This window comes from Colossoma macropomum, unplaced genomic scaffold (assembly GCF_904425465.1).
Source record: "Colossoma macropomum unplaced genomic scaffold, Colossoma_macropomum, whole genome shotgun sequence".
Lineage (NCBI taxonomy): Eukaryota > Metazoa > Chordata > Actinopteri > Characiformes > Serrasalmidae > Colossoma > Colossoma macropomum.
In genome coordinates, this window is record NW_023494795.1 from 13,425,057 (window position 1) to 13,438,805 (window position 13,749).

At 42.7% G+C, this 13,749-nt stretch overlaps 1 protein-coding gene across 2 annotated transcripts in view; it reads left to right on the top strand.

The window, feature by feature from the left end:
• Positions 1–1,802: 1,802 nt before the first annotated feature.
• Positions 1,803–13,749, top strand: part of ralgps2 (Ral GEF with PH domain and SH3 binding motif 2) — a 158,439-nt gene continuing 146,492 nt past the window's right edge. For both annotated transcript variants that reach the window (XM_036581540.1, XM_036581541.1), the window contains exon 1: positions 1,803–1,947. The gene's annotated coding sequence lies outside the window, so the exon portion shown is untranslated. The remainder of the gene's footprint in view (positions 1,948–13,749) is intronic.

A 13,749-nucleotide genomic window follows, 5' to 3' on the forward strand; every position in this document is an offset into this window, starting at 1 on the left:
TCTACATCACTGTTTCCCAACCTGGTACTCAGGGGTTTCAGTCGAAGCTGCTGGTACCAGCGGCTGATCAATATCAGTGACTGACGGGATCCAAAAGCATTGGGTGCACCCACTGATGTCGAGTACACCTCATTCACTGATTGTTACACTGATAGCCATTATTTAACCATTGACACATGTTTATTGATCAGAAAGAAGCTGGTTCCTGAAATGTCCAAAAGTTTGTAGACACTTGATCATCCAGTGTTTAGTCTGAAACAGGCTCATTACATTACAGTAGCTTACTTTAGGAGGAAATTGAATAAAATGTATTTATCACTGAGGGCTTAAGCTGTGGGCAGCATAACCTGATGTCTTATAATACTGGATTCTGTCCTACCAGATTGAGTTACAAACAGTAAACAGCATTTATAGAGTGCTACAGAAATCATTACACCCCTGGGATGGCACCAAAAGTTTGCTAGAATAATAAAAAAAAACCTGCACGTTTAAAATGATCCACATTAAACAGGTTGAAACATTCAGTTTTCTTTTAAATCTATTCACACATCAGATTAGTCAGCCTGTGCCTACTAATCCAGCTGTAAGTATCCAAAAGGCGTCATCATTAGACATGCCTTAAATCTGGTGGACAGTGATATCTATGTGTCAAAGACAAAATAAATGATTGTTTTGATCATTTTTGTGACATGTGCTGTGACTGATGCCCTCTGAGTGAGCTGATTCCCTCTAGTCGGCCTTAGCTGAGGAGCTAATGTAGGGCCAGTTTGGATTTTCGGTAAAGAATGAACGTCACATTGCCAGGTTTATTACAACCTATTTTGTCTGGTCCAATAAAACTCATTAAACTGCATCTGTAAATAAAATGCAAGGTGTATAACTTGGAATAAAGAACATCCCTAAGCCTGACCTTAATTATAGACCTTGAAACCAGCAAACCCCAAGCCTAGGGGTGGTCGACATGGCAAGATGTCACATCGTGATACTACAGGTTTTTTATGTGTAATTCAATATGTAATTTTTTTTCTGATGCCTGATAAGTTAGAATAGACAAAGTAAGCCCACATTTTAAAACTACTGCTAAAGTTCAATTATTTGTAGCCAACATTTGACACACTGTGCTGCACTAAATCCAATTGAACAGGACTAATTATGCTCTTTGTAATGAAACAGGCAGTTTGTAAGTGTTTTATGTACTGAAGATATCTACGATATGCTCAGAAAAGCATCTTGTGGCAAATTGTGATGTAATTTATCACGATATCGATAAATATTGTCTTAATGTCATATTGTCCAGCTCTCCTCGAGCCTCATTTAGGCCATTATGTAGTTTCTCCCAGCGCGGTCCACCAGAGGGAGCCCAACTCCAACAAAACGGCGCTCAAATACACCATTTGGGAAATAACTGCAAGGACGAAACGAGTGACCCCAATTTGCCACTAACGTTAAAGAAATAAATCAATCAAAAAAGAAATCAATAAAGAGAACTCTTTGATCGATTTAGGATCACCAGCGTTTTTCCTCTCCTCGGGTTCTCGTTTCCCGTTTCGGTTACAAGCTTCCACGACAAATGGCTGAATTTCAGCCTCTATCAGTGTGTAACTTCGCTGTCCACACGGTTTTTAACAGTCCAGCTTTAACACGCTGTCCCCGGTGGAACTGTTTTGGAGCGGCCCCCGCACAGGCGGCCAACCGTCACCTCTGATAAGGATGCAGAAGCTCCCACCGACTGCAGGCTGCTGCTGCTGCTGCCGGAGCTCCGCCCAGCACCAGCCCTCCCGCCGGTCAAACCCACACACAAACACACGCACACACTTACACACATCGCCACGCTCGGATACACTTGTCTGGTGGGGACGTAGGAGTTCTTTTTGAAGACTAAACCTGCAGAACCGAGCGAAACTAACAACGGTTCACAGGAGGATACGAACCCCGGAGCTTCGGGAGGTCAGTTTGAGTTTGTTTACGTTTGTATTTGGGCAGCTGCTGCATGGTAACGGGAGTCCTGAGCCGCGCTAGCTAACAGCTAACCGAGCTAACGAACCGCTCTCTGGGGTAATTTAAATCCGGTGTGCACAGCCAGCCTCGCTGAGCCTGCGAGATTAACCCGCGTTGCGAGGCACATTCAGTTTATGATGAGAAAATATTAGAGCTCATAACGGGTTTCCGTTGGAATGAGTAGCGTTATGTCGCTGTTGGTTGTTCTAACGTAACGTATACTTTGTTTTTAGCTAGCCGGCTAGCCGAGTTCAGTTCACTTTGGTCAGTCATGATGCAGAATTGATCTCGTTAGTCAGTGCGCGGCGCGTGTGCTGCTGCTGGCTAACGGTTAGTCCGTTATGTTTGTGTTTGTGTGCTGTAGTGCTAGCGTTACTTCTCGTCTGTAGCTACACGCTTGGGCTCATCATTTGCAGTATATATTTCGCCTGTCCTTCCCTTTTACTTGTTGATGTTAGTATTCAGTCGTGGGAGATGATGTGCTTCAGTGTCCCTGAGCAAACCAGACTCGCCTCGGGGTGTGTCGTTGGTGAGGTTCCCTCCACACACAACACGGAGACTTCACACACCCAGCTCATGTAAACCGAATGGTGCACTGGATAAGCTAGCTTTGCTAACTTTAAGCGAAGGGACGATTATATGTCCTGTTTTTAATTTTTAACATGCGTAGCAGTTCTTATTACTTATTTCAAACCACAAGCACTCGAGTTAGCGCTGCACACTTGAGTGAGAAGCTGCCTGGCTAGCGCTCGCCTAGCTTCGGGATAAGCGATCATTCAGACAGCGTTACTTCAGCGAGGGTAGTAATCATCCACCGTGAAATGGGAGGCCGATCACGCCCTCTTCAGCAGATCTGCCCGGCGTACAAGGAGGCACAGAGCAAACCTATGTGATACATTTTTTACGACGTGGTCAGATGGCACTTATATCGCCCTGCAGTGCCAAAGCCGGCTTCAGTGGGTTTCAATCGAAGCTGCAGGCACCGGGTATTAAAATCCTCCAGGCGCCTGATCAATATCAGTGACTGACAGGGCCCAAAAAGCATTGGGTGCTTCCACTGATGTCGAGTACACCTCGTTCACTGGTCGTTACACTGATAGCCTTTATTTAACGACTGATTCGTGTTTACTGATCAAAAAGAAGCTGGTCATTGATGTCCAAACGTTTGTAGACGTTTGATTATTCAGTGTTTCGTCTGAAATCCCCAGAGCATTAACCTAGTGAGGTCAGATACTGATGTTGGATGATTAGTTCTGAATCACAAACTCATCTCAGCTCAAACTCATCCCAAAGGTATTAGATGGAGCTCCATCACTCCAGAGAACACACTTCCACTGCTCCACAGCCCAGTGCTGGGGGAGCTTTATACCTCTCAAGCCAAGCCAATGTCCTTATACTAACAATGTTTTGCTATCCGGCGTCAACCAGTGGAGGATGGGTTCCCTTTCTGAGTCTTGGTTCCTCTCAAGGTTCCTTCTCCTGCTCTTAGGGAGTTTTTCCTTGCCACTGTCGCCACTGGCTTGCTCATGGGGGTTTGGACCCGGATTTCTGTCTTTAATGCTGATTTTTCTGTAAAGCTGCTTTGTGACAAGACCTGTTGTAAAAAGCGCTATACAAATAAACTTTCCTTGCTTTGGACATGGTGACCTTAGGACCATGTGTTGATGCACATGCTATTGGCAGTGCTTTTCTTTGGAGATTATACAAGCTGTGTGCGCACAATTGAACACCTTTATCAGCAGTGAGTGTGCTTTAAAGTAGCCGAATTCCCCAGTTAGACATTAGACGGGTGTCGGAATACTGTAGTACTATGTAGCCACAAGCAGATCAGGGATTCAGTGTCTTTGCCTTAAATGCAAAAAGATGTGTTAAGACAGTCGTAGCTGTCAGGCAGGGTTATTGGATTCTTTATAGTATGTCACCTGGTTTAACTAGGAAACATGTATTACTAAGTTAGTGCCTGTGATTATGTGCATTGCTGATGTATTGGCTGCCCATCTGACCCAGTCTAAACAACAGAGAGCTCTTTCTTTATCACTGACAGGGGCAGGGTCTAGGTCTGGTATTGACCACTGCTGTGGACTCTCAACACATGGCCTAAAGGCCATAGGTTCATTTTTTTTGACGGTTCGGTAGTGCATAGAAAATTGCGTGACAAACAAGCTGTGAATGTTAGTCTTGCTTTAGGTGCAGTAAAAATTGCTTTTGTAAAAGCTACCAACACCCATCAATGGTGCAACTGTAGTTTTTCCACTGTATAGCAACAGTGAAAGCTTAACAAACGTGTTTGGTTCACTGTATTTTGCCTTTGTGTCTGTTACTGTCCTGTGAAGATGAAATTATAGTCTGCACACTTGTACACAAATTACCTTGTACCTGTTCAGATAGGGTTTAATTAGCCAGGCTTTAGAGTGTGTTGAGGTGGTTGGATTGTTAGTACAGTGTGATAGAACAGCATGAAGCACAGCTGAACCCAAGAGCTTTATCCTACAGTAAGTTACCTTTCAGCGCTCATGCTCTTAGCTACACGTTTACCAAGCTCTGTCCAGCAGTCCAGCCCTAATGCACTGTTTATCTCCTGATACATTAACAAGGATTAATCAAATAGTGGAGGCTGTCAGGAGTTCCCACATGCAACTCTTTCTCCTGCCTGCATATACTAAAATGTTCAAATGCTCCCCATATTTGGCATACTTCTCATTTTACTGCACTATTGCTGAAAGTTTTCTTATAGTTTTTTATAGTGTTATAACAGTGCTTGGAAACAAACATTCAGGTGGACATCTGGAACTGCTCTAATCCCCCGCAATGATATTGGCCACTAACCAGGGCTATGTATTGGGCCTCAAACTGGCCATCTAAAATAGAGCTACACAAAAATTGTGTTCATTGCCAATAATTTAATGCATTTTGTTTAACACTGTGGCTGCTCCACTGAAATCAAACTAGTAATGACCAGCCCTACTCAGCAAACAAGTGCTGTTATGAATCACATGACCTGCCATTGAACGTTTGACTACACTTAACTGACTAATGCTAGGTGTTTATGAGGAGTGTACTGAAAACGATGTGTGTCACATCACAGTATGCTTTAATTATACATAGAAATGTACTGTAGGCTCTGTCAGATGCTCATATTATAATGTACACTCTCAGAAACAAAGGTATCGAACGGTCACTGGGGCAGTACCCCTCTTGTCACTGGGGTGGTACCCTCAAGGGTACATCTCAGTACCTTTAGTCAGGGAGCATAATTGTACCATAATCCATTTAAATTTTATTTTTAAAAGTTGAAAATTTTTTTTAAGTTGTATTGACTCCACACACCCCGTCTCGTCTCCAGGCTTTTTATTTTATTGTTCTGTTTTAAAACGTTAGGTTATGAAATGGTACAAATATGTAATTTTCTCCTGGGAAACATATTTAAGGTATACAATTGGACCTTAAAACCACTGTTGTACCTTTGAGGGAACATATACATTGTTTGTACCTTGATGAACGAAAAATGTACCTGCACAGAACCGTTATTTCTAACAGTGTGTGGCTTCGAGATTGGAATCAAGTGATTTTTGTACCAAGCAGAGGATCGGCAATCTGCCAGTTTATTTCTTTTATATTGGCTGATCTATGTCGCAGATTTATGATGTAAATAACATTCCCCTGTCTCCAAGGATAACTACCTCCTGAGCAAATGACACTGCAAGGATGGGCAGAGAATTGTTTGGGTGAAGAGCAGAGGCCTGCGCTGTGTGCTCTCAACTCATCTGGCATGTGTAGGCTGGCAGTGATGGCTCGCAGTGAGAAGCTAATATTAGGCACATGTAACCTGCAATTTTACAGCTTTGCACTGCTTTGGTTAGTATAGCAACCAAAGCAAAAGCTTGAGTGTGTGTTAGGGATAGGCCAGGCCCATATGGCATGGTCCCCTCTGTGCTCTGCAGTGAAATGTGATTATTCACAGATTACATCTGTGTGAAACGGGACTCTCCTACTCCACCAGAACCGCCCTTTGTGTGCGAGTGTGATTGTGCTTCAGGTTCATGCAGCCTGCTCTGGTTTGTCTCCCTGCTCGGATGACAAGGGACTTTCTGAAACACAAGATGTGTGAAGCTGCACAGTCAATTCATTTAAAGCTGTTTGTCCCAACATCTGTTGGTGTGCACTGAGCTGGCTCAAGAACTTGTGTCTGCTACATTCATGTTTTCTGTCCATGTGTTTTGGGTCGTTCTTCCTTAGGGAGTTTTCCAAGGGAATCTCCAGCTAAGACTGTCCCTTATTGTCCTCTGCTGCAGCTGCTTTGCTCTTTCAGAAGGTCAAGTAATTACAAACTCTCTTCACTTTCATGGTCTCACAAGCAGGCTATGATCCTTACAGTCAGCAAAAATAGTATTTTGCATAGCTGAGACGATTAGACAGTTTTACTTACTAACAAATGCTGTTTTCTATTGTCAACCACCAACAGCTTTTCTTTGCACGTTATACTATTGCTGTGTAATTTAGAGGGTTTAGCTGTGAGAAAGACTTGTAGCTGGTCTCAATCACACTAATGTTATATTTACTTTTCTTATGTTTGTAGGACAAGTTTGATTAAGGATCTTAATGAAATTGCTCATAGCTTCTGACATTGATATGGTAATGTACCTTTAGCTGCACAGCTAAATATGCTAAATATTTTTTTCTTTCTTTAACTGCAAGGCGCTGTGTATAGCTGACCTTAACATGCATCCTGGATGATCTGATCATAAGTGGACAGTGCTAAGTACAGGTGTGAATGTGGTCCAGGGCGTCTCAGAGATTCATAGTGATCTGATCACTTAGGCTACGTTTACACAGCAGGTAAAAGTGGCCCAAATCTGATTTTTTCACCAAATTCGATTTTTTTGTTTGACTGTTCACATTATCTTTTAAATGGGACCTGTAAACTGACCCGCATGCGCAAAAGAACAGTGCTTCAAGTGGCGGCTCGTCCAGAGGTAAACAGTCATGACGGCCAGCGAATGCCAGTTGCTCCCTCAGCTTTCAGTTTCGTCTTCGCCAGCATCACATGAGCGAGTATAAAGTTCCAGGGGTTGACAGCTGGGCTCATCACCCACACTGTGTTCGAGTTCGCTGAAAAAGGGCACGTTATTTGGCCACTTCTTCGGTTCGTTTCCTCGGATTTTTTAAACTGTTCTCTGACGCTGCAGCCTCGGTCTCTGGCCGCAGTCGGCTGGTTCGTTTGAACACGAAGTGGTTGCAATGAGTCTTTTCTAATTTTTTAGTACAGAAACATCAGACTAAATGTTTGAGTCTCAGCAGCGCGAAATTATGACGAATATCGAGTTGTACTGACGTAAAAGTCATGAATTCCGATCTGGCTGTTCAGACTGAGTAGCATTGCCACAGATCAGATACGTATTGGATTTCAGTACCACATATGAAAGCGTCTCAAATCGGAATTGAAAATGTCAGATTCAGTGTGTTTTTTGCTGTTCACACAGACACACATCTGTGTCACATTCGAGGAAAAAGATCGGATTTGGGCCACTTTTACCTGCTGTGTAAACGTAGCCTTAAGATGTTTTCGAAGGTGATCAGGGACCCATTTGACTGCAAAACATTTGTAGTGTGAACGCTAAAGCAACATGCTGAACTGCCTTGATCAGCTGCGTCTTCACAGCAAAGATGGAAACAACTGTGCACAGTGTTCCTTCGTCTCCTTCTGTGTTTGTTTATAAGTTGCACTAAGAAGCAGTGCAATCTGAATGTTTGTAACAGCCCTTAAATGTATACAAACAAGGATTTGCTGAACATTTTTGTGTTTGCAACTTGTTTTTCCCATGCTGTATCTGAGCCATGGTATCTGTGGTATACTTTCGGCACTGTTTTAGGCACAAAAGACAGTTCTTTGACCACTGTTGATTTCTTTTGACAAAAATAAGTGTGACTTTGACATGTTTAATGTGACATACAAGTTGTACCTTAAAGGGTTTGCAATTACCTAGTGTGTATCTGTACTGCTGCAGTTGACCGGTTTGGCATGCCAGTGCTCTCCGACCAGTGAGCTCTCACCTCCTCTTTTAGTCTGACAGCCTGTGAGCCCCAGCCGTTCCGCTTGGCCAGAGGGGAAGTGAGAGGCGATGAAGAGTGGGATGATGAGGGGCAAGTTCTCCTTGAAATGCTAGTCTAGAACAGCATACACACACACACACACACACACACACACACACACACATACACATACACATAGCAGTAGTAATACCACAGTAGTAGTAATGGGGAACAGGTCTTGCCTGGATCCCTTTGCCCTGCTTTGTTCTGGGGATGTGCAGTTTATATTCAAGTATCCATAAGAGTTAGTGAATGTTTGGTGAACCATGGGTAAGAACAAAAAAGGGCCTTGATATCATTTGTCTAACGGCGAATGGGTGTAAACTACACAACTTATAAAATACTGACAGGTTTCAAAAACAGGGAGCACCGCACACTTAACATTCATAACAGAACATCCTGTTATTTTTTCGAGAGGGCACACACTCTAGATGATCAGGCTAATAGAGGGTACTACACACAGAACGAGCTTCGGCTACGAGAAGCACTCAAAATCCCAGATCACATGATACAAACAAGGTTAAACTCGATCAAACCTGCTTGTGCTTTTATGCATAGACAGGAAGCGCAACAAAAACACAAACTAGAGATGAATACATGGTTAGAATGTAGATTTCACAGTCAGAGCTGAAGAAATATTTTAGTACAACCCAGCAGCTGACTTGAAATTGTAAAGAGAGTGTATTTGATTATTTTATTATATATTATAGATTATTAGAAGATTATTTGCCTGAACTCAACAAGCAGCACCATGGTCCGCTGCTCACTTGGCAGCGTGCTTGCACGTCTTTCTTCACCTTATTTCGCTCTTTCTATTTGCTCTCTTATTGGCTGTTGCCTGAAATACTCATTCAGTTATATTGCTAACCATCTCTCAGTACAGGACTTGTTTTATGTTTTCAGCAGCACTTCCTCTGCCTTTTTGTTCTTCTTTGTGCACTCATGTTGAGGTGCTTGTGTTTTGCAGCCGCAAAGTATAATATTTACCTAATTGCAGAGAAACAGAAAATGCAGAGTTATCTAAAACTTATAAAACATGATGGGTTCCCACCATGCTGATTTCTCCCCAGTGGAAAACTGGCGCCTGGAACGGTTTACCACTGTTTTGAACTGGAGAACTGAATGCTAATTGAATTATGTAGGAGATCATGAGAAGCTTTGTTGTGGATTCTCTGATAATGATTTGTTGTATTAAATAGTAATGAGTATGCTTGCAGCGTAGTTTGCTCTGCTCTTCTTAGAGGACTGGTTTAGGCATGACTACGTGAAATTTTCTGCTTACTGGTAATTGGTCTAGTAGTTTTTGATGGTGTTGTTAGTAACCAGCCACTAATAATCACTGATACCAAACAGTGACCATACTGCCTCTTTACCGGTAATGAAATGCTGTGTTGCTACAAGGCAGATAGAAACGCTAATTATGACATAAATGTTCATGCTGGTTACACCCTTGGGACAGTTGGGGAAATGTTAACAGCACATCGCGGTTTAGGATTTATATCTAAGAGCAAGAACGTCACTCGTTACGCTATGCACATGCTAATTAGAGAGCACTGTATATGTGGTGTGTGGGAACGGTTTCTTACTAAACTCATGTCTGTGTTTGAGTGTGTGTGTCTTTGTTTGAGTGTGTGTGTGCGCATGTGAAGCCTCCCGAAGTTTTCTTGCTGTGGCACCCTATCAGCTGAAGTGGGTGTTTGCAGGCCGGCGCGTGATAGCGTGTAAAGTAGCGATGTGCCCTCCACTAGGTGAGTGGTCTGTAGGTGAATGCTAGTCTGACAGGCCTCTTCAGAGAGAGCACAGCTACACCTGGAATATAGCAGTGGCAGGCTAGCTTTTAGTCAGATAGAGGGAGAGAAATGGAATGAAATGACCTGAAAGCAGAAGAAAAAGGAGAATAAATAGGAGTGCTGTCTGTCAGACACCGGTTGCCATGGCGCTAAGCAGCCTTGCAGTACGGCCTTCCCATGTGGCATTGTAACTGTGTGAGACGGACAGCTTTCTAATATATATTTATGATAAATCTGGTATTAGAGTTGGTTGGTATATCGGTACTGTGGTAGTGGTATTTCCAAATGATGACTGTTTTAATATGAGGACTGTATTTGTTTCGCATGTATCTAGTAAACGGGCAAATAAACACATTTCATCTTTGTACATTTTCGGGCAGAGGTCAGGGGAGGTACAGCCAGCTAACCAAGATAAACCAGATTTGCCTTAAAACAGTCGTAGCTGGAGATGGAAACGTTTATCATCTAAAAATTGGGCCCCCCCCCCTCCCATCGCTTCACATATGCTGTCAATCTCAAAGGCCTCTTTTCCACTGTGGAGCCAAATAGTTCCCATGGCCACACCACGGTTAATATTTATCTCTCCTTTTGATGAGCTGCTAAGTCAGGACCAGGTAACACCTAAGAGAAGCTACTCAAGACAGTGTCAGCATTGAATAGCAGCTACATACGCACCATAGAGCATGTTGGATTTTGGCTGTCACTCAACTTTACACTCTCAAATATCAAGTCTTTGTCCTCTTAATGTAAACTGAGCATCTGTTAGCTGGAGCTGCAGAGCCTGTACTGTGGTGTATGGCACTTTTGGCCTACTAACTTGTTAACACCACAGAACAGGTTTGATTTTGGCTTTCAGTCACTCCAATGCCAGTTACTCAGGTTTGCTCTCTTAGACATGAGGTTTTATCATCTGAACTTGTTTCAGCAGATCACCAATCAAACCTGTATGGTGTGTAGCATTGACTGGATCTGTAGTCTGCTTGCTAACCTGATGTTGGGTTAGCTAGCAGGTTACAGATCCAAACACCACAGTCCAATTACCACACAAGCTTTTCCTGTCACACCAGCCACTTGACTTCACTCCCTTGGATTTGAGTCATTATCATCTGACCTTGTGCAGTTATCCAGAATTAAACCTGTTCTGTGATGAGCAGAGCTGTTATCATGCTTGCTAAGCTAATGCTAACTAGCGTTTCTGTCCAGGTTAGCAGCGCCATTTAACATTTAGCAATTGTTGTTAGATTGATGGTTTGGCATTTATTGAATGATGGATTGAAAAGTGCACTGCATTCACTTGTTTATTGACTACATAAGTGAATTGGCTTTTTGTTTTTATTTTTGAAATAACTCACATCTCGTACCATGCCAAGTGGTTACCCATTCCTGCAGAATGAAAAAAGGAATACTGACAACAACAATAATATTGTCTCTGTCCAAAAAAAACGTTATTTTTTATTTTCCTCCATCATTTGAACACAGCAGCTGCCGTAGCCCAAAATTACTCTGAACAAAGTCACCTTTTCTTAAATTTTCTTTTGCCTTTTTACCTTCTCATGTAAAGTTATCATCTTGAAAGTGGTTTATTTCTTTATTTAGACAACAATGTTATCTGAGATCGGGTTTGTAAGCTTAACAAGAAAAAAAGATGAGCAAAAGCTAACTGGTGCACACACTCTAGCAGCCACTTCATAGTCCTGCGCATGCAGGGTTTTCAAGTGGTGCAAAAAATGTTACTGGTGTTTCCACAGTTCCACAGTATGATGGCACACAAATTGTCTATCCACAGTGTGTTAAAATCCATATTCCTTAATAACATTAATGTTCACTTTTATAGTGGAATACCTCACATGCCTACAGACAGCTACAGAAACAGTTAACCTCACACACTACGGTGTCTGTCTGTTTGCGTGGCTGCTGAAGTCTGTGTTTTGTTAAGACCGTCTCATTGCTTTTTCTTTGACACACACACACACACACACACACACACACCCTCTCTCTCACACACGCACACACACACACACACACACACACACACACACACACACACACACACACACACACATATTATCTTAGCTGCTTATCCTTCTGGGTCGTGGGGCGTGCTGGAGTCTATCCAAGCAGCCATTGAGCGGAAGGCAGGAAACACCCTGGACAGGTCGCCAGTTCATCACAGACTTTTTCTTTGAACAGTTTTGAAATGTTTTGTTTTGGGAGGAAGTCGTGTGACTGCTTCAGCACAGCCCCGGTCACAGCTGAGAGTTTGAGTTTGCTTTTCCTCTCTCTCAACATGCACGCACACACTCACAGCTGCTTGTGGGTGGGTGTGTTTTTGGCATGTACTTCAGAAGTTTGCTGGTTGCTTGAACAATGCAGGTTGCACCCTGTAGCTCTCAAACCCTTGTGTGTTTTGTTAGCGCTCACTCGCTCAGTAAAACTGTTCTGACTAAGAAGGCTTGAATTTGACGCCTGGAATGAAGCCTTTTGCCTCATCACGGGCAGTGTTGCAATGACAGTACAAGGTATTATGAGGCCTCACCATGCCATGCCAAAGATGGTGGTGTTACACTCATTGATGTTGTCAGACAGACAAGAAGTCGTTATTCCGTGAATGTAATGAAGGTTATTATGGCTAAAAAGTCTGTAGATGTTTGTCAGATGTGCAAAGAGCATGTTAAATGCTGTAAAAATGAACATTACCTCTAGAAACGGAAACAGTTTCTATTAGCTAATAAAGGCATTTCACTAGTGTGTATTTTGATTTTATTTCAGGTGTTAAAAGCACATGGTGTAGAGAAATTTGGGGAGGATTTTATAGAGGGCGTTGCCTTGTTTGTGGTGGATTCTGCCACAGTCCAGCATTAAAATTTTAACATGCGTAGATGCATATTCTCATTACAAAATCACATCTGCCCCAGACTGTCTTCTATTGGCTGACATATGAGCACCCTTTCAGAGGACAGTGGAGCGTAATATTGTGCTTTGTGTTTGTTGATGCATCGCTTGCATAAAAATCTGCAGCAGAGCTTTGCTTTCTCAGATGCCGCTAGCTTCTGGTGCTTTATGATGGCAGGGTTACATTTGTCCAGTGGGGTGGTCCATATATTTTGTCTCTCACGTCTTGTGTTAGCTAGTAGGTAAGTCACACCTCTCTCCCCTGGGTCTCACTCCATTCTGGTGCAGTTTGCCATATGGAGACGGTGAACTTGGACTGTCCTTGCGCTGCCCTGTCTTTCTTTTTCTTTTTTTCCCTTCCTCTTTTTCCTCTCTGTCTCACACCTTTTCCTATTTTCCCCACACTCTTGCTTTTGTCACCCCCCCTCTCCTTTTCTCGCCTTCCTAAGAAATGCAGTTCATTAACCCCCTCTTGTCTTTAGTACTTTCCCTAAAATGAACACACACTTGCACAGAAGTTCATAAGACTGCTGACATCCCTAAAAAGTACTGCACGCTAAAGCTGGGGCTTCTGAAAATGAACTCAGATTTACTGCACAATTTTAGCAGCACTTTAAATTGTTGCTTGTCCGAGTGGATTGTGGGTAGGAAGACAGTACACTTAAGCCAGGCATACAATGTATGATTTCAAAAGTTTTTTTTTGCATGTTTGATTTGCCCCTTATATACAACCAAAGCCTGCTATTTTTATTAGGGCTAGGCAGTGTGACAATAATTATCGTGATAAATTGTCACAATATATCACAGTACGCTTTTCTGATCATTTTGTCTGTGTCATCACCATTTTTATTTAACTGTTCCCACGTATCAGATGCCACATCGTTAACCTCTAATTTACATGCTGATTGACATACTACAACGTGGGTGCTTACACTGTATGTGAAACGTTACCCGTTCAAACAGTTCTGTCTATGAACAA